Source organism: Semicossyphus pulcher, unplaced genomic scaffold, assembly GCF_022749685.1.
Source record: "Semicossyphus pulcher isolate SPU_LCO1_2020_fin unplaced genomic scaffold, fSemPul1.0.p SCAF_8, whole genome shotgun sequence".
Classification (NCBI taxonomy): domain Eukaryota; kingdom Metazoa; phylum Chordata; class Actinopteri; order Labriformes; family Labridae; genus Semicossyphus; species Semicossyphus pulcher.
In genome coordinates, this window is record NW_027211759.1 from 26,015,751 (window position 1) to 26,038,513 (window position 22,763).

Below are 22,763 nucleotides of genomic sequence, written 5' to 3' on the forward strand. Positions count from 1 at the left end.
TGTCAAGTTGAGCCCAATAAAAACTGATACTGGTTTCCCTGACCCCTTGGTTGTTTCAGGAATATCATTATTCTTGTTTTGTCTAAATTAACTGTCAGGGCCTAGGTCTGATAGAAGGTTTGCAGATTATCCAGTTGCTGTTGAAATGCCCCCTTAGATGGAGCCAGCAATATGAGATCCTCTGCAAACAGTAGTCATTTGATGTGTGTCAGACAGGGTGAGACCAGGGATATAAGACTGTTCCAAAGACTTAGTCAATTAACATAGCCAATTAATCAGTATAAATGTTTGAGAGGGTGGGGCTGAGACTGTAGCCCTGTTTCACCTGTCTACTTTGGTAGAAGAACTCTGTTTCCATATTGGCAATTTACAGCATGTTTCATCTGTGTATACATGCTTTTAATGATGTCATGAACTTACCCTCCTACACCCTTCTCAATTAATTTTAAGAACAGAACATAATGCCAAATGGAATCAAATGCTTTTTTGAAGTCTACAAAACAGGAGAAAATTTTGTTCTTGTTTTGGCGGCGTTGAGGGTATAGATGTGATACGTAGTTCGATGTGTTGGTGTAAATTCAATCTGACTGTTGCTCAGGACATTGTGCTCACTGAGGAAGTCTTGCAGTCGGCTGTTTAGGATGCTAGAGGAATAACTTTCCCAGGTGATCCTTGCTGTTTTTTCTGTAAATTAAGTGTGTGTTTGGGTTAGCCGAAGTGGCTACTGCTGCTTCACTCGCCCTTCTCTACTGCGCAGACTCTGGCTCCGTATGACGTCACCATCACAAGATGGCAGCGCCTATCGAAGGGGCTATTTTGGCATCAATTACGTACAATGGGAGCAGATAGAGACGCATTGTCCATCTATATATACAGTCATTGGTAAGCACCTTTTGATATAAATTTCTGTTAGAAAATTGACACATTTTACTCGTCTGTCTTTGGACTGTCTGTCTTGTAAAATTGTATTGCTTGGTTAGAGACTCATGAGCTGATCAATCTATTTGAGTAAAATATACTTTTGCTTCAATTCAAATAATAAAAATCTAGTTTGTCTGCAAAATTGTAACAGCGTTCTTTTTTGTAAAATAAAATAATAGTAACAATAATAATAATAATAGTAAAAACTTGAGATCCAGAGAATGTACTGAAAAGGCATACATGTCAAAATAATAAAATAGATACTCATTATTTTAAAATGAATGAATTCAATTTTAATGTTTTCCTTTAACATACATAGATTTTTACCACAAATTGGTGCATGGAAATTTTCATTATCCTGGTCGTTATCAACTTGTGATGGCCCAAGGCAGATATAATAGTGAAGAGACGCTAAGGTTTTGATTGGTTGGGCAAGACGCACGCCCCTGCACATAGCTTTGGGCAGTCCCATTTAATATCATAATTGTAACTGCATGATATCTGGCGGTGGCTATTAGCTTAAATTGTTTGGTTAGCTTTTAATGCAAAAGCATTTGTACAGCAAGGGTTTCGATTCAAGATTGAATGTTAAGTAGTTAAGTTTGGGGCTGAGAACTTTGCCCTTTTTGTGGTGTATAGGCATCGTTTAAACGAGCCGACCGATGCTTAAGCTATGCGACCATTAGCCTGCAGTACAGTCGACTACCGGAGTGAGTGAGTAGACGAATGAGATTGGAGGAGTGGTGGTTTGTCTTCTTTCGGGGTGGGTAGAGATGTTTTTATCCGCACTAAAGAACAATAGGATGAAGGGAAACTTCTCAGTTTGACTGGCCTTGACGGTTTCAGGTGCCGGTCTTTTAACTGCAGGCTAACGGTACAGTGAATGAGCAGAGTAGCAAGAGAATGGGAGCGGAGGTCTATCTGCTGCTAGGGTGGACAGGGGTGCTGACCAGATGTGAGCTGGGTGTGTAGAATACAGTGGATGAAACTGTAGGTCTACATATTTATTGTGATCCACATTCTTTGTTAAAAATCAAATAGGCAGTTCGACAAAGCACAATTCCTGAATATTGTGCTGTTTCATATGATGCTGACATATGATGTGATATCCATTTTTTTCTCTCAGACGTGGATTCTGCCTAAATTACGGAAATAGGTTTGACCTTTACTCGACATGCTTAATATTACATTTTAAGATTAAACGTGGTTTGATTCAAATGATAACTAGCATTTGATATAACTACTTGAACTTTTTGTGAAACAACTTTTTTCTGTACCATATTATATTTAGTTCTCAGTCACTTCAGTTTTTGACCCCGATTTTTCACCACAGGGCCGGGTGGTTCTCAAATTCAGATTTCAGGTCGATTTCTGACTTCAGTGTTTGACCTCGATTTTTTACGACAGGGCCCGGGTGGTTCTCAAATTCAGATTTCAGGTCGATTTTTGGTCGATTTCTGACTTCAGTTTTGTGACCCCGATTTTTCACCACAGGGCCGGGTGGTTCTCAAATTCAGATTTCAGGTCAATTTCTGACTTCAGTTGTTGACCCTGATTTTTCACGACAGGGTTCTCAAATTCAGATTTCAGGTCGATTTTTGGTCGATTTCTGACTTCAGATATTGACCCCAATTTTTCACGACAGGGCTGGGGTGGTTCTCAAATTCAGATTTCAGGTCGATTTCTGACATCAGTTTTTGACCCCGATTTTTCACGACAGGGCTGGGGTGGTTCTCAAATTCAGATTTCAGGTCAATTTCTGTCTTCAGTTTTTCACCCCGATTTTACCCACACTGATAAGAACAGATACTACACTTGATCTTAGCCAAAAGGCAGAGAAGCGATGCCGCAGACTGTTGAACCTTGGGAGCAGCCCAGCACAGGCATCGCCCCAGCCACTACACTCATGGTGAGCCTCACCACTTGGCTCGTCGCGGACTGGGCCGCTTCCACCCCAGCCCTGCCCACATTTGCCACAGGCTTTATCCGACGGAAAATTCAGAGAAATGAAGGCCTGACTGTCAGATGCGGGCTACGAAACATGTATCAGGGTCTTGCAGGCCCTCTGTGACATTCTGGGAAGAAACAAAGGGGATCTGTGGGGCACAAAATCACTGCGCTGCACTGAGGAGTTGTTTTTGCACAAGGCAGGAGAAGGTTGCACCGTTCCCGTTGGCACTGCAATACCGGGTCGATGCGTGGAGTGAACGGAGCAAGCCCCTCTTTCAGCTCCCGGTGTCAAAAATCCGTTTAATATTTCGTCCCCATATAGAGGACATATCAGATATTAAACTGATAAGAACAGATTTTTTTTTTTTTTCTTTCGAAAAAATTTATTGACACTTATTTCAGACATTGTTTTTCGTAAAAACACACATTTTTGACCTTTAAAATACAACACTGCCTTATGTACCCACTTGGCTTGAATTAAAACAAATGATTTTTAAAAGACAACACCGAAATGGTTAAAAGAAGTTACATCATACATAAAATCCATTGATCAATAAATATGTGCACTTTTTAAAACCATTCGTTCATCACTTATTTGTTTTATAGTATTACAGACAGTTTAAAATTTAAAGGCATACGATAAAAGTTTTTACTTCTTCAAGTGTCTTTTAAAAATCATTTAAAAGGGAGTGCATTGGTTAAAATGCTTAATGTCCTCTGTTGTGCAGGAGCGCAGTGAGCCCCTACCAATACACACTCATTCTGTTCTCCCAAACAGAATGATCTCTCGGTTCCTGTCCTGGTGCTCAGAGGAGACCCTCACCCTGCTGCTACTTCCCACCTGCCTCTCCCGGAGGGTCAGGCTGCCGCTGCTTTGAACTTTTCCCGTGTGGCTCCGGCTCCTTCATCCGAATGGGCACAGAGGCGATTCTTCTTTGTGGCTGTGTCCTAGGCCTGCCGCCTGCAGCTCCGGCCGTTCTGACCGTCGCTGCTGCCATCTGGATCACAGCCACGGGGGGGATCTGCTTGTGCTTCCTTACCAGCAAGTTCCTGGAGGTCCATGTGGCGTCTTTGATGGCGGCTAGAGTGAGCCATTGTTGCGCAAAGTCCTTTGCTTTCTGCTGCATCTGGCTCACTCCGTACAAGACGAGCTGTGGTGTGAGGACCTCCCTTGCTGGTAAGCACGGGAATTGCAAGGAGCCGGCTGTTGCCCACTGTTCTACGGCAGCGCTGCACTCCCAGAGCAGGTGCCTCACCGACTCAGGCGCGCCACAACCAGGTCGGGGGCAGGTTGAGGACGTCGCCATGCCCCGGGAGTGCATTACGGACCTGACTGGGAGGATCTCATGGGCCACCATCCATGACAGGTCCCGGAGTCTGTTTGGGAGAGCAGGATGGTTCACGTTGCGCCAAACTGTGGAGGGCTCGCCGAATGCAAGCCCGCGCACTGGACTCACTGGCTCTCGCTCCTGTACAACAGAGATAAGAGAGCGGTGGTTAGTTAAAACATGCAACTCCTCCTGTTCAAGGTTAAAGTGTCTCAAAAACTTAGGGATAAAAGAGTAGGCAGTTGGTAAGTTAAAAGACACAGGAACTTTAAGATCTGGTGTTAAAATCTTTAGTTTTCTGAGGTATGACCCCATCCAGAACCGTGTCATTGCCGTGGTTAGTGGGTTTCTGGATGGGGTTGTGGCCGCGCTCAATGCCAGGGTGGTGTATCGGCTTCCTAGAACCAGGTGAAGATCGGGCACTCCTTTTCCTCCTTTCTCTTTTGGCTTCTTCATGATGTCCCTCCTCAAGCGCTCCCACTTGGACCCCCACAGAAAATAAAAGATGGCTCGTTCCAGGTCTAAAATCACTTTTTTAGAAGGGATAAAAACAGAACTGATCAATAAAAGCAAAGGTAAAATCACTGCTTTAATGATTAAAACCTTTCCTTCTATGGTCAGTCTTCGTGAAGTCCAGTACCCCAGTCTTTGTTTAACTTTCCCTATCTTGTCCTGCCAATTGGTTTCCCCTCCTCCCTGTCTGTCAAATTTGACCCCAAGTATTTTTTGGTCGGTCTGGGTCACAGTCAGGGGGAGTCCAGATGTCTCAGTCGCTGTCCATGGTCCATAAAATTGGGCTTGGGTTTTGTGTCTGTTTAGTCTCGATCCAGAGGCCCGTCCAAACCAGTCAGTCAAGTCCAGCGTCCTGTTGACGGATAAAAGGTCAGTGCATAAAATGTTTATGTCGTCCATATAAAAAACACATTTAGTGGTAAGTCCCCCGCTCCCCGGTACTCCCACCCCTCTGATTCGTTGGTCCCTTCTCAAGATCTGTGCCAACGGTTCGATGCAGATAACATAGAGGAGGGCAGATAACGGACAACCCTGACGGACACCGCAGTTTATTTCCACTGCTTTTGTCAGATGCCCATTAACCACAAATTTGCTGGTAATGTCCCGGTACAGCAATCCCACCCAAGCTATAAACCTTTCAGGGAACCCCATTTTTGGCAGCACCTTGAAGAGGTACTGTTGCGAGACCCGATGAAAGGCTTTTTCAAAATCTAAATTCAAGACTACTAGCCGGATGTTTCTGTCTCTCGCAAAACAGATGGTGTCTCGGATCAGTACGAGGCTGTCTGTGATCTTCCTCCCCGGGATGGCACAGGCTTGATCCGGGTGAATCAGCCCTTCTAAAAACACAGACATGCGCGATGCTAAAAGCTTACTAAAAAGTTTACAGTCAATGTTTAAAAGAGTGATAGGTCTCCAGTTTTTTAAGTCCGTCTTGTCTTTGTCTTTAAAAAGTAGAGTCACTATCCCTAATCTAAAACTGTCAGGAAGTCGGTCAAGTTTTTCAAAATCCATAAAAACAGCAAGTAGGTCAGGTGCTAAAATATCCCAGAAGGTCAGGTAAAATTCCAAGGGAAGCCCATCCTCTCCAGGAGACTTCCCTTTCTTAAAACCCTTAATACAGTTGTTTATTTCTAAAAGCGTAAAATCTTGGGATAAAAGCACACTGTCGTCTATCTTGCGTTCGATGAATTTTAAAACTTCTTTCATTGTGTCATTTTTTATGTTTTTTTCTTTGTACAGTTGTTCGTAAAAGTTTTGCACAGTTTCATTTATTTCTTTTGTTGTTTCAGCAGTGCGTTCGTTTTCTCTTTTTAGTTTAACTATAGTTTTATCCTTACTCATTATTTTCTTAAAAAAATATCTTGTGCACTTTTCTCCTTCTTCTAGTTCCCGTTCTTTACTCCTTAAAATGACACCTTTGCTCTTGATTTCTGCTAAAACCGACATCTCTTGTTTTACTTGTTTAATTTCTTCATTAAAATCCATTCCTTGTTGGTTTAGTTTAAAATACCGTTGTAGTCGCTTTTGCAGTCCCAACATGCGTCTGTTTTCCCTATCTTTCTTTCTCTTCCCTGCCTGCCTAAAGAAAGTCTGGGTCCTTCCCTTCGCCATTTCCCACCAGAGTGCACGTGTATCGTATAAGTCTTGAAGGGTCTGCCACTCTTGGTACTGCTCCCTATACTGCCTAACTAACTCCCTATCCTCTAAAAGGGAGCAGTTGAGTTTCCACAGACCCTTTCCTGATGTCACACCAGAAGAGAGTGAGAGGGTGCACGAGAGCATGACGTGATCGGAAAAGAAAACAGGAGTTAATCTAGCATCGGTAGGTGGGCAATCTCGTGATAAAACGTAATCTATGCGAGAGGCTCTTCCCCTCTTCTCTGAGACTACAGGAGACTCAGAGGACAATTCAGATAAAGGCCTCTTAGCCTGCTGGGCCTGTGGGAGGGGGGCATCTTCACTATCACTCTGACTCGGTGGGTCTGAGTCAGAGGTAGCTCCGCCTTCTGCCTGCACTGCACCCTCTCCTTCGCCACTCTCAGCTTGGGGGGCAGTTGCAGGCCCCTCCCCCTCTCCCTCCTCACCTGGTCTTTCTCCTCCAATCACAGGATTTGGAGGGAGATTTGAATTTTCAGTCCTAGGCTCTTCCAAACGCTCCTCAAACATTTGTACCGGTCCGCCATTTTCCTTCTCCTTCCCTGTGACTTTTGCTGCTTTCAATTTGTTGGCAAAAGACTTTGGGCAATCTCTGAAGAGGTGATTTGTTTCACCACAGAGGTTGCACTTTCTGCCATTGGTACATTCCTCGAAGGTATGCCCAATTTCTCTGCATTTACCACAAATTGTCTGCTTACACGCTTCCGCAAGGTGCCCTTGCTCACCACACTTGCGGCAGAGCTTGGGCTGACCTTGATAGTGAATGTAGCCCCTGTTATTTCCCAGGACTATCATGGATGGCAGATGTTTCAGGCCTTGGAAGCCCTGGGGGTCCTGCCATTGCTGGACAGGGACCCTCCAGGCACAATTCCAGATGCCATCCTCATCTCTCACCTTCATAGCCTGGCCTTTAACAGTGCAATATCTGCCCAGCCATATACAAATGTCTTCTGCACTAACTGTTTCATTGAACATTCTGACAATGACTGTTTTAGAGGCATTGTCAGTCAGTTTCTCAACATTAAATGCAGAAAACTGGGGTTTTACATTTTCAAAGCGGTTCCAAAATTCAAGCAGCAATGGGGCAGAGCGGAAGCTCACATCAAAACCCTTGTTCAGTGGTAAAGTGACGATACAATTCAAGTCGTCTGGGGAAAAATTCAAAACTTTCTGAATTAATTTCCGGGAGAAGTCAAGTCTAGACATTTTTAAAGGCTCTCCATCTTTTTCCTTAAAAACAAACCGAACGCTGTGGTGCCTCCGCATGCCGGCATGGGGAGCCGACATGGTGGAGGCACCACGCACTAAAACACTTAAAACCTAAAACACAATGAATAAATAACTAACATAAGTAAAAGGGTAAAAGGCAAGTAAAAGAGAGAAAAAGGGAGTAAAACCGAGTAAAAGCTGGAAAAGCAAGTAAAAGCAAGTAAAAGCAGAACTTACCTTGGTTGTTCTGGTCAGGCAGTTATCACCGCCAAAAACAGTGGTAACCTGCACTTCTGGAACAATATATTCCTGTGTGAAACCTACGAGCAACTACGAAGCAGTTGTTCTGGATTTCAAAAGGAAAAAATATAATATCCTCCCGTGCACTAGCAGAAGCAATGCCACAAACAGGCAAGAACTCCCACTAGCCAGCGGAGGCGATCGCTGTCTCACCAAGAGGTAGAACAGTGGAGGATCTGATAAGAACAGATTTTTTCTTTCGAAAAAATTTATTGACACTTATTTCAGACATTGTTTTTCGTAAAAACACACATTTTTGACCTTTAAAATACAACACTGCCTTATGTACCCACTTGGCTTGAATTAAAACAAATGATTTTTAAAAGACAACACCGAAATGGTTAAAAGAAGTTACATCATACATAAAATCCATTGATCAATAAATATGTGCACTTTTTAAAACCATTCGTTCGTCACTTATTTGTTTTATAGTATTACAGACAGTTTAAAATTTAAAGGCATATGATAAAAGTTTTTACTTCTTCAAGTGTCTTTTAAAAATCATTTAAAAGGGAGTGCATTGGTTAAAATGCTTAATGTCCTCTGTTGTGCAGGAGCGCAGTGAGCCCCTACCAATAAGAACTCATTCTGTTCTCCCAAACAGAATGATCTCTCGGTTCCTGTCCTGGTGCTCAGAGGAGACCCTCACCCTGCTGCTCCTTCCCACCTGCCTCTCCCGGAGGGTCAGGCCGCCGCTGCTTTGAACTTTTCCCGTGTGGCTCCGGCTCCTTCATCCGAATGGGCACAGAGGCGATTCTTCTTTGTGGTTGTGTCCTAGGCCTGCCGCCTGCAGCTCCGGCCGTTCTGACCGTCGCTGCTGCCATCTGGATCACAGCCACGGGGGGGATCTGCTTGTGCTTCCTTACCAGCAAGTTCCTGGAGGTCCATGTGGCGTCTTTGATGGCGGCTAGAGTGAGCCATTGTTGCGCAAAGTCCTTTGCTTTCTGCTGCATCTGGCTCACTCCGTACAAGACGAGCTGTGGTGTGAGGACCTCCCTTGCTGGTAAGCACGGGAATTGCAAGGAGCCGGCTGTTGCCCACTGTTCTACGGCAGCGCTGCACTCCCAGAGCAGGTGCCTCACCGACTCAGGCGCGCCACAACCAGGTCGGGGGCAGGTTGAGGACGTCGCCATGCCCCGGGAGTGCATTACGGACCTGACTGGGAGGATCTCATGGGCCACCATCCATGACAGGTCCCGGAGTCTGTTTGGGAGAACAGGATGGTTCACGTTGCGCCAAACTGTGGAGGGCTCGCCGAATGCAAGCCCGCGCACTGGACTCACTGGCTCTCGCTCCTGCACAACAGAGATAAGAGAGCGGTGGTTAGTTAAAACATGCAACTCCTCCTGTTCAAGGTTAAAGTGTCTTAAAAACTTAGGGATAAAAGAGTAGGCAGTTGGTAAGTTAAAAGACACAGGAACTTTAAGATCTGGTGTTAAAATCTTTAGTTTTCTGAGGTATGACCCCATCCAGAACCGTGTCATTGCCGTGGTTAGTGGGTTTCTGGATGGGGTTGTGGCCACGCTCAATGCCAGGGTGGTGTATCGGCTTCCTAGAACCAGGTGAAGATCGGGCACTCCTTTTCCTCCTTTCTCTTTTGGCTTCTTCATGATGTCCCTCCTCAAGCGCTCCCACTTGGACCCCCACAGAAAATAAAAGATGGCTCGTTCCAGGTCTAAAATCACTTTTTTAGAAGGGATAAAAACAGAACTGATCAATAAAAGCAAAGGTAAAATCACTGCTTTAATGATTAAAACCTTTCCTTCTATGGTCAGTCTTCGTGAAGTCCAGTACCCCAGTCTTTGTTTAACTTTCCCTATCTTGTCCTGCCAATTGGTTTCCCCTCCTCCCTCTCTGTCAAATTTGACCCCAAGTATTTTTTGGTCGGTCTGGGTCACAGTCAGGGGGAGTCCAGATGTCTCAGTCGCTGTCCATGGTCCATAAAATTGGGCTTGGGTTTTGTGTCTGTTTAGTCTCGATCCAGAGGCCCGTCCAAACCAGTCAGTCAAGTCCAGCGTCCTGTTGACGGATAAAAGGTCAGTGCATAAAATGTTTATGTCGTCCATATAAAAAACACATTTAGTGGTAAGTCCCCCGCTCCCCGGTACTCCCACCCCTCTGATTCGTTGGTCCCTTCTCAAGATCTGTGCCAACGGTTCGATGCAGATAACATAGAGGAGGGCAGATAACGGACAACCCTGACGGACACCGCAGTTTATTTCCACTGCTTTTGTCAGATGCCCATTAACCACAAATTTGCTGGTAATGTCCCGGTACAGCAATCCCACCCAAGCTATAAACCTTTCAGGGAACCCCATTTTTGGCAGCACCTTGAAGAGGTACTGGTGCGAGACCCGATCAAAGGCTTTTTCAAAATCTAAATTCAAGACTACTAGCCGGATGTTTCTGTCTCTCGCAAAACAGATGGTGTCTCGGATCAGTACGAGGCTGTCTGTGATCTTCCTCCCCGGGATGGCACAGGCTTGATCCGGGTGAATCAGCCCTTCTAAAAACACAGACATGCGCGATGCTAAAAGCTTACTAAAAAGTTTACAGTCAATGTTTAAAAGAGTGATAGGTCTCCAGTTTTTTAAGTCCGTCTTGTCTTTGTCTTTAAAAAGTAGAGTCACTATCCCTAATCTAAAACTGTCAGGAAGTCGGTCAAGTTTTTCAAAATCCATAAAAACAGCAAGTAGGTCAGGTGCTAAAATATCCCAGAAGGTCAGGTAAAATTCCAAGGGAAGCCCATCCTCTCCAGGAGACTTCCCTTTCTTAAAACCCTTAATACAGTTGTTTATTTCTAAAAGCGTAAAATCTTGGGATAAAAGCACACTGTCGTCTATCTTGCGTTCGATGAATTTTAAAACTTCTTTCATTGTGTCATTTTTTATGTTTTTTTCTTTGTACAGTTGTTCGTAAAAGTTTTGCACAGTTTCATTTATTTCTTTTGTTGTTTCAGCAGTGCGTTCGTTTTCTCTTTTTAGTTTAACTATAGTTTTATCCTTACTCATTATTTTCTTAAAAAAATATCTTGTGCACTTTTCTCCTTCTTCTAGTTCCCGTTCTTTACTCCTTAAAATGACACCTTTGCTCTTGATTTCTGCTAAAACCGACATCTCTTGTTTTACTTGTTTAATTTCTTCATTAAAATCCATTCCTTGTTGGTTTAGTTTAAAATACCGTTGTAGTCGCTTTTGCAGTCCCAACATGCGTCTGTTTTCCCTATCTTTCTTTCTCTTCCCTGCCTGCCTAAAGAAAGTCTGGGTCCTTCCCTTCGCCATTTCCCACCAGTGTGCACGTGTATCGTATAAGTCTTGAAGGGTCTGCCACTCTTGGTACTGCTCCCTATACTGCCTAACTAACTCCCTATCCTCTAAAAGGGAGCAGTTGAGTTTCCACAGACCCTTTCCTGATGTCACACCAGAAGAGAGTGAGAGGGTGCACGAGAGCATGACGTGATCGGAAAAGAAAACAGGAGTTAATCTAGCATCGGTAGGTGGGCAATCTCGTGATAAAACGTAATCTATGCGAGAGGCTTTGGTACCATCACCACTGAACCAGGTGAAGCCCTCCTCTCTGGGATGCATGACTTTAAAACAGTCCAGTACTTTAAAATCCCTGCATATGCCCTCTAATAAAACCGATGTTTTGTCTACTTTAAAATCCTCTCCTGCTCCCTTCCTATCATTTCTGCTTAAAACACAATTAAAATCCCCTCCTACAACTAAAGGTTCCCTACCTAGCATGTGGGACTGCAAGTCTTGTAAAAGGTCATACCTGTCATTCTTGTCGTTAAAGCCATAAATATTTAAAACATTAAAATCTCTACCCATAAAAGTCAGATGTGCTAAAAGTGCCCTACCATCTCTCACCACAGTGCTGCCCTTCACCAAGACTAGAGGATTTTTGATTAAAATGGCCACTCCATCGTTTTTGTTTTCGTTTGACCCGCTCCATATTGATGTTTGTGCCCATAGCTCCTTCCAATCTCTGTAGTTGTTTAAAAACGGTAGGCCACACTCCTGTATTAAAAACACATCAGACTTAAAAGAGTTAAGAAAGGATAAAACCATTTGGGCTCTAACTTTCGACTTCACACTTCTCACATTGATGGTTGAGAAGGTGATAGCCATAAGTATGGTTAAAAACAACAGGTAAGACATTTTAAAAGACTAAAATTAAAAGGCAGTTAAATGTCTTGTGAATGAGGCTCTTCTTTCACTCTTACGGGTGAAGAGTGACTGGGTCGAGCTTCATTTCCCTTTCGGACTCTGGGTGGTGGCCTTTCTTGCAATCTTTTATTAAATTTGGAGTCCTTAGGGGTTGATTGCAGAGCTATGGTAAGAAATGAGACCTCATTTGGTGAATTGGAGGGGAAGACTCTGGGCTCCTCCACAGGTGAACTGTCTGAGGAGTTCCCAGCTCTTCCCCTCTTCTCTGAGACTACAGGAGACTCAGAGGACAATTCAGATAAAGGCCTCTTAGCCTGCTGGGCCTGTGGGAGGGGGGCATCTTCACTATCACTCTGACTCGGTGGGTCTGAGTCAGAGGTAGCTCCGCCTTCTGCCTGCACTGCACCCTCTCCTTCGCCACTCTCAGCTTGGGGGGCAGTTGCAGGCCCCTCCCCCTCTCCCTCCTCACCTGGTCTTTCTCCTCCAATCACAGGATTTGGAGGGAGATTTGAATTTTCAGTCCTAGGCTCTTCCAAACGCTCCTCAAACATTTGTACCGGTCCGCCATTTTCCTTCTCCTTCCCTGTGACTTTTGCTGCTTTCAATTTGTTGGCAAAAGACTTTGGGCAATCTCTGAAGAGGTGATTTGTTTCACCACAGAGGTTGCACTTTCTGCCATTGGTACATTCCTCGAAGGTATGCCCAATTTCTCTGCATTTACCACAAATTGTCTGCTTACACGCTTCCGCAAGGTGCCCTTGCTCACCACACTTGCGGCAGAGCTTGGGCTGACCTTGATAGTGAATGTAGCCCCTGTTATTTCCCAGGACTATCATGGATGGCAGATGTTTCAGGCCTTGGAAGCCCTGGGGGTCCTGCCATTGCTGGACAGGGACCCTCCAGGCACAATTCCAGATGCCATCCTCATCTCTCACCTTCATAGCCTGGCCTTTAACAGTGCAATATCTGCCCAGCCATATACAAATGTCTTCTGCACTAACTGTTTCATTGAACATTCTGACAATGACTGTTTTAGAGGCATTGTCAGTCAGTTTCTCAACATTAAATGCAGAAAACTGGGGTTTTACATTTTCAAAGCGGTTCCAAAATTCAAGCAGCAATGGGGCAGAGCAGAAGCTCACATCAAAACCCTTGTTCAGTGGTAAAGTGACGATACAATTCAAGTCGTCTGGGGAAAAATTCAACACTTTCTGAATTAATTTCCGGGAGAAGTCAAGTCTAGACATTTTTAAAGGCTCTCCATCTTTTTCCTTAAAAACAAACCGAACGCTGTGGTGCCTCCGCATGCCGGCATGGGGAGCCGACATGGTGGAGGCACCACGCACTAAAACACTTAAAACCTAAAACACGATGAATAAATAACTAAAATAAGTAAAAAGGGTAAAAGGCAAGTAAAAGAGAGAAAAAGGGAGTAAAACCAAGTAAAAGCTGGAAAAGCAAGTAAAAGCAAGTAAAAGCAGTACTTACCTTGGTTGTTCTGGTCAGGCAGTTATCACCGCCAAAAACGGTGGTAACCTGCACTTCTGGAACAATATATTCCTGTGTGAAACCTACGAGCAACTACGAAGCAGTTGTTCTGGATTTCAAAAGGAAAAAAATATAATATCCTCCCGTGCACTAGCAGAAGGAATGCCACAAGCAGGCAAGAGCTCCCACTAGCCAGCGGAGGCGATCGCTGTCTCACCAAGAGGTAGAACAGTGGAGGATCTGATAAGAACAGATACTACACTTGATCTTAGCCAAAAGGCCGAGAAGCGATGCCGCAGACTGTTTGCCGCTCGAGCCCACCTCCTGGAACGGCCCTCCCTCGTCGTGGTGCGGAAATTCTTATCGGCCGTAACGAACGACGGCTGCTGCCCAGCAATTCCGGCCACGCCCGACCTTGGCTCCGGGCCCTGACCCTCGAATGCCTAGGATAGTTTTTGTTGCTTGCTTGCTTGCTTTCCACAAAAGACAGAGGCTCGGCCAAACGGCTAAGCCTGCCAAAAATAGCTTTAACTCAATAGTGTTCCTCTCCACGGAAGTCTTTAGTAAAAGGCGAAAGACTTGTGCGTTTTGAAGAGAAACCCGAGTAGGTACAGGCTTTTCCTCGGGAGCAGCCCAGCACAGGCGTCGCCCCAGCCACTACACTCACGGTGAGTCTCACAACTTGGCTCGTCGCGGACTGGGCCGCTTCCACCCCAGCCCTGCCCACATTTGCCACAGGCTTTATCCGACGGAAAATTCAGAGAAATGAAGGCCTGGCTGTCAGATGCGGGCTACGAAACATGTATCAGGGTCTTGCAGGCCCTCTGTGACATTCCAGGAAGAAACAAAGGGGATCTGCGGGGCACAAAATCACTGCGCTGCACTGCACTGAGGAGTTGTTTTTGCACAAGGCAGGAGAAGGTTGCACCGTTCCCGGTGGCACTGCAATACCGGGTCGATGCGTGGAGTGAACGGAGCAAGCCCCTCTTTCAGCTCCCGGTGTCAAAAATCCGTTTAATATTTCGTCCCCGTATAGAGGACATATCAGATATTAAACTGATAAGAACAGATACTACACTTGATCTTAGCCAAAAGGCCGAGAAGCGATGCCGCAGACTGTTTGCCGCTCGAGCCCACCTCCTGGAACGGCCCTCCCTCGTCGTGGTGCGGAAATTCTTATCGGCCGTAACGAACGACGGCTGCTGCCCAGCAATTCCGGCCACGCCCGACCTTGGCTCCGGGCCCTGACCCTCGAATGCCTAGGATAGTTTTTGTTGCTTGCTTGCTTGCTTGCTTGCTTTCCACAAAAGACAGAGGCTCGGCCAAACGGCTAAGCGTGCCAAAAATAGCTTTAACTCAATAGTGTTCCTCTCCACGGAAGTCTTTAGTAAAAGGCGAAAGACTTGTGCGTTTTGAAGAGAAACCCGAGTAGGTACAGGCTTCTCCTCGGGAGCAGCCCAGCACAGGCGTCGCCCCAGCCACTACACTCACGGTGAGTCTCACCACTTGGCTTGTCGCGGACTGGGCCGCTTCCACCCCAGCCCTGCCCACATTTGCCACAGGCTTTATCCGACGGAAAATTCAGAGAAATGAAGGCCTGGCTGTCAGATGCGGGCTACGAAACATGTATCAGGGTCTTGCAGGCCCTCTGTGACATTCCAGGAAGAAACAAAGGGGATCTGCGGGGCACAAAATCACTGCGCTGCACTGCACTGAGGAGTTGTTTTTGCACAAGGCAGGAGAAGGTTGCACCGTTCCCGGTGGCACTGCAATACCGGGTCGATGCCTGGAGTGAACGGAGCAAGCCCCTCTTTCAGCTCCCGGTGTCAAAAATCCGTTTAATATTTCGTCCCCGTATAGAGGACATATCAGATATTAAACTGATAAGAACAGATTTTTTTCTTTCGAAAAAATTTATTGACACTTATTTCAGACATTGTTTTTCGTAAAAACACACATTTTTGACCTTTAAAATACAACACTGCCTTTTGTACCCACTTGGCTTGAATTAAAACAAATGATTTTTAAAAGACAACACCGAAATGGTTAAAAGAAGTTACATCATACATAAAATCCATTGATCAATAAATATGTGCACTTTTTAAAACCATTCGTTCGTCACTTATTTGTTTTATAGTATTACAGACAGTTTAAAATTTAAAGGCATATGATAAAAGTTTTTACTTCTTCAAGTGTCTTTTAAAAATCATTTAAAAGGGAGTGCATTGGTTAAAATGCTTAATGTCCTCTGTTGTGCAGGAGCGCAGTGAGCCCCTACCAATACAAACTCATTCTGTTCTCCCAAACAGAATGATCTCTCGGTTCCTGTCCTGGTGCTCAGAGGAGACCCTCACCCTGCTGCTCCTTCCCACCTGCCTCTCCCGGAGGGTCAGGCCGCCGCTGCTTTGAACTTTTCCCGTGTGGCTCCGGCTCCTTCATCCGAATGGGCACAGAGGCGATTCTTCTTTGTGGCTGTGTCCTAGGCCTGCCGCCTGCAGCTCCGGCCGTTCTGACCGTCGCTGCTGCCATCTGGATCACAGCCACGGGGGGGATCTGCTTGTGCTTCCTTACCAGCAAGTTCCTGGAGGTCCATGTGGCGTCTTTGATGGCGGCTAGAGTGAGCCATTGTTGCGCAAAGTCCTTTGCTTTCTGCTGCATCTGGCTCACTCCGTACAAGACGAGTTGTGGTGTGAGGACCTCCCTTGCTGGTAAGCACGGGAATTGCAAGGAGCCGGCTGTTGCCCACTGTTCTACGGCAGCGCTGCACTCCCAGAGCAGGTGCCTCACCGACTCAGGCGCGCCACAACCAGGTCGGGGGCAGGTTGAGGACGTCGCCATGCCCCGGGAGTGCATTACGGACCTGACTGGGAGGATCTCATGGGCCACCATCCATGACAGGTCCCGGAGTCTGTTTGGGAGAACAGGATGGTTCACGTTGCGCCAAACTGTGGAGGGCTCGCCGAATGCAAGCCCGCGCACTGGACTCACTGGCTCTCGCTCCTGCACAACAGAGATAAGAGAACGGTGGTTAGTTAAAACATGCAACTCCTCCTGTTCAAGGTTAAAGTGTCTTAAAAACTTAGGGATAAAAGAGTAGGCAGTTGGTAAGTTAAAAGACACAGGAACTTTAAGATCTGGTGTTAAAATCCTTAGTTTTCTGAGGTATGACCCCATCCAGAACCGTGTCATTGCCGTGGTTAGTGGGTTTCTGGATGGGGTTGTGGCCGCGCTCAATGCCAGGGTGGTGAATCGGCTTCCTAGAACCAGGTGAAGGTCGGGCACTCCTTTTCCTCCTTTCTCTTTTGGCTTCTTCATGATGTCCCTCCTCAAGCGCTCCCACTTGGACCCCCACAGAAAATAAAAGATGGCTCGTTCCAGGTCTAAAATCACTTTTTTAGAAGGGATAAAAACAGAACTGATCAATAAAAGCAAAGGTAAAATCACTGCTTTAATGATTAAAACCTTTCCTTCCATGGTCAGTCTTCGTGAAGTCCAGTACCCCAGTCTTTGTTTAACTTTCCCTATCTTGTCCTGCCAATTGGTTTCCCCTCCTCCCTGTCTGTCAAATTTGACCCCAAGTATTTTTTGGTCGGTCTGGGTCACAGTCAGGGGGAGTCCAGATGTCTCAGTCGCTGTCCATGGTCCATAAAATTGGGCTTGGGTTTTGTGTCTGTTTAGTCTCGATCCAGAGGCCCGTCCAAACCAGTCAGTCAAGTCCAGCGTCCTGTTGACGGATAAAAGGTCAGTGCATAAAATGTTTATGTCGTCCATATAAAAAACACATTTAGTGGTAAGTCCCCCGCTCCCCGGTACTCCCACCCCTCTGATTCGTTGGTCCCTTCTCAAAATCTGTGCCAACGGTTCGATGCAGATAACATAGAGGAGGGCAGATAACGGACAACCCTGACGGACACTGCAGTTTATTTCCACTGCTTTTGTCAGATGCCCATTAACCACAAATTTGCTGGTGATGTCCCGGTACAGCAATCCCACCCAAACTATAAACCTTTCAGGGAACCCCATTTTTGGCAGCACCTTGAAGAGGTACTGGTGCGAGACCCGATCAAAGGCTTTTTCAAAATCTAAATTCAAGACTACTAGCCGGATGTTTCTGTCTCTCGCAAAACAGATGGTGTCTCGGATCAGTACGAGGCTGTCTGTGATCTTCCTCCCCGGGATGGCACAGGCTTGATCCGGGTGAATCAGCCCTTCTAAAAACACAGACATGCGCGATGCTAAAAGCTTACTAAAAAGTTTACAGTCAATGTTTAAAAGAGTGATAGGTCTCCAGTTTTTTAAGTCCGTCTTGTCTTTGTCTTTAAAAAGTAGAGTCACTATCCCTAATCTAAAACTGTCAGGAAGTCGGTCAAGTTTTTCAAAATCCATAAAAACAGCAAGTAGGTCAGGTGCTAAAATATCCCAGAAGGTCAGGTAAAATTCCAAGGGAAGCCCATCCTCTCCAGGAGACTTCCCTTTCTTAAAACCCTTAATACAGTTGTTTATTTCTAAAAGCGTAAAATCTTGGGATAAAAGCACACTGTCGTCTATCTTGCGTTCGATGAATTTTAAAACTTCTTTCATTGTGTCATTTTTTATGTTTTTTTCTTTGTACAGTTGTTCGTAAAAGTTTTGCACAGTTTCATTTATTTCTTTTGTTGTTTCAGCAGTGCGTTCATTTTCTCTTTTTAGTTTAACTATAGTTTTATCCTTACTTATTATTTTCTTAAAAAAATATCTTGTGCACTTTTCTCCTTCTTCTAGTTCCCGTTCTTTGCTCCTTAAAATGACACCTTTGCTGTTGATTTCTGCTAAAACCGACATCTCTTGTTTTACTTGTTTAATTTCTTCATTAAAATCCATTCCTTGTTGGTTTAGTTTAAAATACCGTTGTAGTCGCTTTTGCAGTCCCAACATGCGTCTGTTTTCCCTATCTTTCTTTCTCTTCCCTGCCTGCCTAAAGAAAGTCTGGGTCCTTCCCTTCGCCATTTCCCACCAGTGTGCACGTGTATCGTATAAGTCTTGAAGGGTCTGCCACTCTTGGTACTGCTCCCTATACTGCCTAACTAACTCCCTATCCTCTAAAAGGGAGCAGTTGAGTTTCCACAGACCCTTTCCTGATGTCACACCAGAAGAGAGTGAGAGGGTGCACGAGAGCATGGCGTGATCGGAAAAGAAAACAGGAGTTAATCTAGCATCGGTAGGTGGGCAATCTCGTGATAAAACGTAATCTATGCGAGAGGCTTTGGTACCGTCACCACTGAACCAGGTGAAGCCCTCCTCTCTGGGATGCATGACTTTAAAACAGTCCAGTAGTTTAAAATCCCTGCGTATGCCCTCTAATAAAACCGATGTTTTGTCCACTTTAAAACCCTCTCCTGCTCCCTTCCTATCATTTCTGCTTAAAACACAATTAAAATCCCCTCCTACAACTAAAGGTTCCCTACCTAGCATGTGGGACTGCAAGTCTTCTAAAAGGTCATACCTGTCATTCTTGTCGTTAAAGCCATAAATATTTAAAACATTAAAATCTCTACCCATAAAAGTCAGATGTGCTAAAAGTGCCCTACCATCTCTCACCACAGTGCTGCCCTTCACCAAGACTAGAGGATTTTTGATTAAAATGGCCACTCCATCGTTTTTGTTTTCGTTTGACCCGCTCCATATTGATGTTTGTGGCCATAGCTCCTTCCAATCTCTGTAGTTGTTTAAAAACGGTAGGCCACACTCCTGTATTAAAAACACATCAGACTTAAAAGAGTTAAGAAAGGATAAAACCATTTGGGCTCTAACTTTCGACTTCACACTTCTCACATTGATGGTTGAGAAGGTGATAGCCATAAGTATGGTTAAAAACAACAGGTAAGACATTTTAAAAGACTAAAATTAAAAGGCAGTTAAATGTCTTGTGAATGAGGCTCTTCTTTCACTCTTACGGGTGAAGAGTGACTGGGTCGAGCTTCATTTCCCTTTCGGACTCTGGGTGGTGGCCTTTCTTGCAATCTTTTATTAAATTTGGAGTCCTTAGGGGTTGATTGCAGAGCTATGGTAAGAAATGAGACCTCATTTGGTGAATTGGAGGGGAAGACTCTGGGCTCCTCCACAGGTGAACTGTCTGAGGAGTTCCCAGCGCTTCCCCTCTTCTCTGAGACTACAGGAGACTCAGAGGACAATTCAGATAAAGGCCTCTTAGCCTGCTGGGCCTGTGGGAGGGGGGCATCTTCACTATCACTCTGACTCGGTGGGTCTGAGTCAGAGGTAGCTCCGCCTTCTGCCTGCACTGCACCCTCTCCTTCGCCACTCTCAGCTTGGGGGGCAGTTGCAGGCCCCTCCCCCTCTCCCTCCTCACCTGGTCTTTCTCCTCCAATCACAGGATTTGGAGGGAGATTTGAATTTTCAGTCCTAGGCTCTTCCAAACGCTCCTCAAACATTTGTACCGGTCCGCCATTTTCCTTCTCCTTCCCTGTGACTTTTGCTGCTTTCAATTTGTTGGCAAAAGACTTTGGGCAATCTCTGAAGAGGTGATTTGTTTCACCACAGAGGTTGCACTTTCTGCCATTGGTACATTCCTCGAAGGTATGCCCAATTTCTCTGCATTTACCACAAATTGTCTGCTTACACGCTTCCGCAAGGTGCCCTTGCTCACCACACTTGCGGCAGAGCTTGGGCTGACCTTGATAGTGAATGTAGCCCCTGTTATTTCCCAGGACTATCATGGATGGCAGATGTTTCAGGCCTTGGAAGCCCTGGGGGTCCTGCCATTGCTGGACAGGGACCCTCCAGGCACAATTCCAGATGCCATCCTCATCTCTCACCTTCATAGCCTGGCCTTTAACAGTGCAATATCTGCCCAGCCATATACAAATGTCTTCTGCACTAACTGTTTCATTGAACATTCTGACAATGACTGTTTTAGAGGCATTGTCAGTCAGTTTCTCAACATTAAATGCAGAAAACTGGGGTTTTACATTTTCAAAGCGGTTCCAAAATTCAAGCAGCAATGGGGCAGAGCGGAAGCTCACATCAAAACCCTTATTCAGTGGTAAAGTGACGATACAATTCAAGTCGTCTGGGGAAAAATTCAACACTTTCTGAATTAATTTCCGGGAGAAGTCAAGTCTAGACATTTTTAAAGGCTCTCCATCTTTTTCCTTAAGAACAAACCGAACGCTGTGGTGCCTCCGCATGCCGGCATGGGGAGCCGACATGGTGGAGGCACCACGCACTAAAACACTTAAAACCTAAAACACGATGAATAAATAACTAAAATAAGTAAAAAGGGTAAAAGGCAAGTAAAAGAGAGAAAAAGGGAGTAAAACCAAGTAAAAGCTGGAAAAGCAAGTAAAAGCAAGTAAAAGCAGTACTTACCTTGGTTGTTCTGGTCAGGCAGTTATCACCGCCAAAAACGGTGGTAACCTGCACTTCTGGAACAATATATTCCTGTGTGAAACCTACGAGCAACTACGAAGCAGTTGTTCTGGATTTCAAAAGGAAAAAAATATAATATCCTCCCGTGCACTAGCAGAAGCAATGCCACAAGCAGGCAAGAGCTCCCACTAGCCAGCGGAGGCGATCGCTGTCTCACCAAGAGGTAGAACAGTGGAGGATCTGATAAGAACAGATTTTTTTCTTTTTTGAAGCTTTTATTGATTTCAGGCAAATTATGACAGACATACATTATTTATAGATGCATTCCGTCACATTTTAGTACAGATACATGAATGAGCTTTCAAAGTGCTTAATTCAAGAAAAAGGAAACATTGAAAGGAACATTAAACAAAAACAGTTTTCGTACATCACGTTATTTCATTTAAAGTACATCCATTAGTTTTCTAGTTATTAAACAATTTCCAAGATTCCACAATTTTTTCAATTCTTCACATTTATATTTTCCTTTTTCTACAATTATATAGTCCCGAACCATTGTGAGGCTTACATTTAGTACAGATTCTGGTGGTATAGCGTATTTCTTGTATACAAATACATTTCTGCATTTCCAGATTCCTTCTTTTACACAATTAATGACAATCCACCATCTTTTCCATTTGTCATGATCATTGCAGTCTAAGGCACCGTACAATATGTCTTCTTTTGTGGGGTTTCTATAAAGACTGCTTAGCCAAGGTTTAACGAGGTTCCATACCCTTTTGGAAAAGAAACATGTCCAAAACAGATGTGCTATATTTTCATCATCTCCGCAACTGGCTCTTGGACATTCAGCGTTGCGGGAAGAACGCCTTTTCTTTAGAAAGGCTCTGGTTGGAAGACAGTCATGGACCATTTTCCAGGCCAAATCTTTGTGCGCATTAAAAAGAAATGGGCTATTTACATTTTTCCAAACTTGGATGCAATCTCTTTCTATCAAGGTTTCTACTGGGACTAGTCTTGTGAACTCGGGTGATAGACTCTTCTCAATAGTACTCCGGTTAAAATGGCCAACAGATACTGTTCCCAAGCTGGCTGACTTGACAAGCATTATGACCTTCTCATACAGAGGGGGCCTTGTTTCCGCATTTGGGGTTTTTAGAGGAGGTCTTTTGCCCATTGATCTTAAGATGTTTCGACCCACCCAAAATTTGGCAAAGTGACTCCAGAGACTGGTGTTATTCTCTGTTAAAACTGCATTTAAAATAGGCGTCAAAAAAAGGGCATCAAATTTAGTGCCCAGTTCAGGGACTGCCTTTCCACCTTTATCTAAAGGCCTGTACATAATTTCCCTCTTAACGTTTTCTTGCTGGGAACCCCATAAAAACTGGAAAATGGTTCTTCTCAGGGCTACTAAGAAAGACCGAGGCACTGGGAAAGTGGCTGTTAAAAAGGTCAGGGAGGCAAGGACTTCTGCTTTTATCACCAGAACTTTCCCAGTAAAGGAGAGCTCTCTGTCCTCCCACTGCAAAAGTTTGCCCTTAATCATTGGGAATCTTGATTCCCAATTCACAATCTCCATCTTTTCCCCAATCTCTATTCCCAGTATTCTTATTCTTTCCTTTTTTTCCTTCAGTCCCCAGTCTGCTTTTTGCTCTTGCCAGTTGAGATAGAGGATTTCACTCTTGGCTCTGTTCAGCTTTGCCCCTGATGCAAGGGAGAACTGGTCACAACACTGAAGGGCTTTAAAAACAGATTGGTTATCTGTACATAGGACTGTCAGATCATCCATGTACAAGGACAGTTTTGCTTCTTTTCCTCTGCTACCAGGGACAAGCAGGCTGTGAATTGAATGGTCTTG

At 44.9% G+C, this 22,763-nt stretch overlaps 7 non-coding genes across 7 annotated transcripts; all 7 read right to left on the bottom strand.

Moving 5' to 3' along the window:
- Positions 1–2,571: 2,571 nt before the first annotated feature.
- LOC138613977 (U2 spliceosomal RNA) lies at positions 2,572–2,766 on the bottom strand. The gene has a single exon (XR_011310093.1). It is a non-coding gene; the product is annotated as a U2 spliceosomal RNA (small nuclear RNA).
- Positions 2,767–3,074: 308 nt separating this feature from the next.
- LOC138613974 (U2 spliceosomal RNA) lies at positions 3,075–3,258 on the bottom strand. The gene has a single exon (XR_011310092.1). It is a non-coding gene; the product is annotated as a U2 spliceosomal RNA (small nuclear RNA).
- A 10,380-nt stretch (positions 3,259–13,638) lies between these two features.
- On the bottom strand, positions 13,639–13,832 carry LOC138613988 (U2 spliceosomal RNA). The gene has a single exon (XR_011310104.1). It is a non-coding gene; the product is annotated as a U2 spliceosomal RNA (small nuclear RNA).
- Positions 13,833–14,035: 203 nt separating this feature from the next.
- On the bottom strand, positions 14,036–14,148 carry LOC138614007 (U5 spliceosomal RNA). Its single transcript, XR_011310120.1, has one exon. It is a non-coding gene; the product is annotated as a U5 spliceosomal RNA (small nuclear RNA).
- Positions 14,149–14,457: 309 nt separating this feature from the next.
- LOC138613869 (U2 spliceosomal RNA) lies at positions 14,458–14,648 on the bottom strand. Its single transcript, XR_011309996.1, has one exon. It is a non-coding gene; the product is annotated as a U2 spliceosomal RNA (small nuclear RNA).
- A 210-nt stretch (positions 14,649–14,858) lies between these two features.
- LOC138613627 (U5 spliceosomal RNA) lies at positions 14,859–14,972 on the bottom strand. Its single transcript, XR_011309763.1, has one exon. It is a non-coding gene; the product is annotated as a U5 spliceosomal RNA (small nuclear RNA).
- A 309-nt stretch (positions 14,973–15,281) lies between these two features.
- On the bottom strand, positions 15,282–15,468 carry LOC138613967 (U2 spliceosomal RNA). The gene has a single exon (XR_011310090.1). It is a non-coding gene; the product is annotated as a U2 spliceosomal RNA (small nuclear RNA).
- Positions 15,469–22,763: the final 7,295 nt, after the last annotated feature.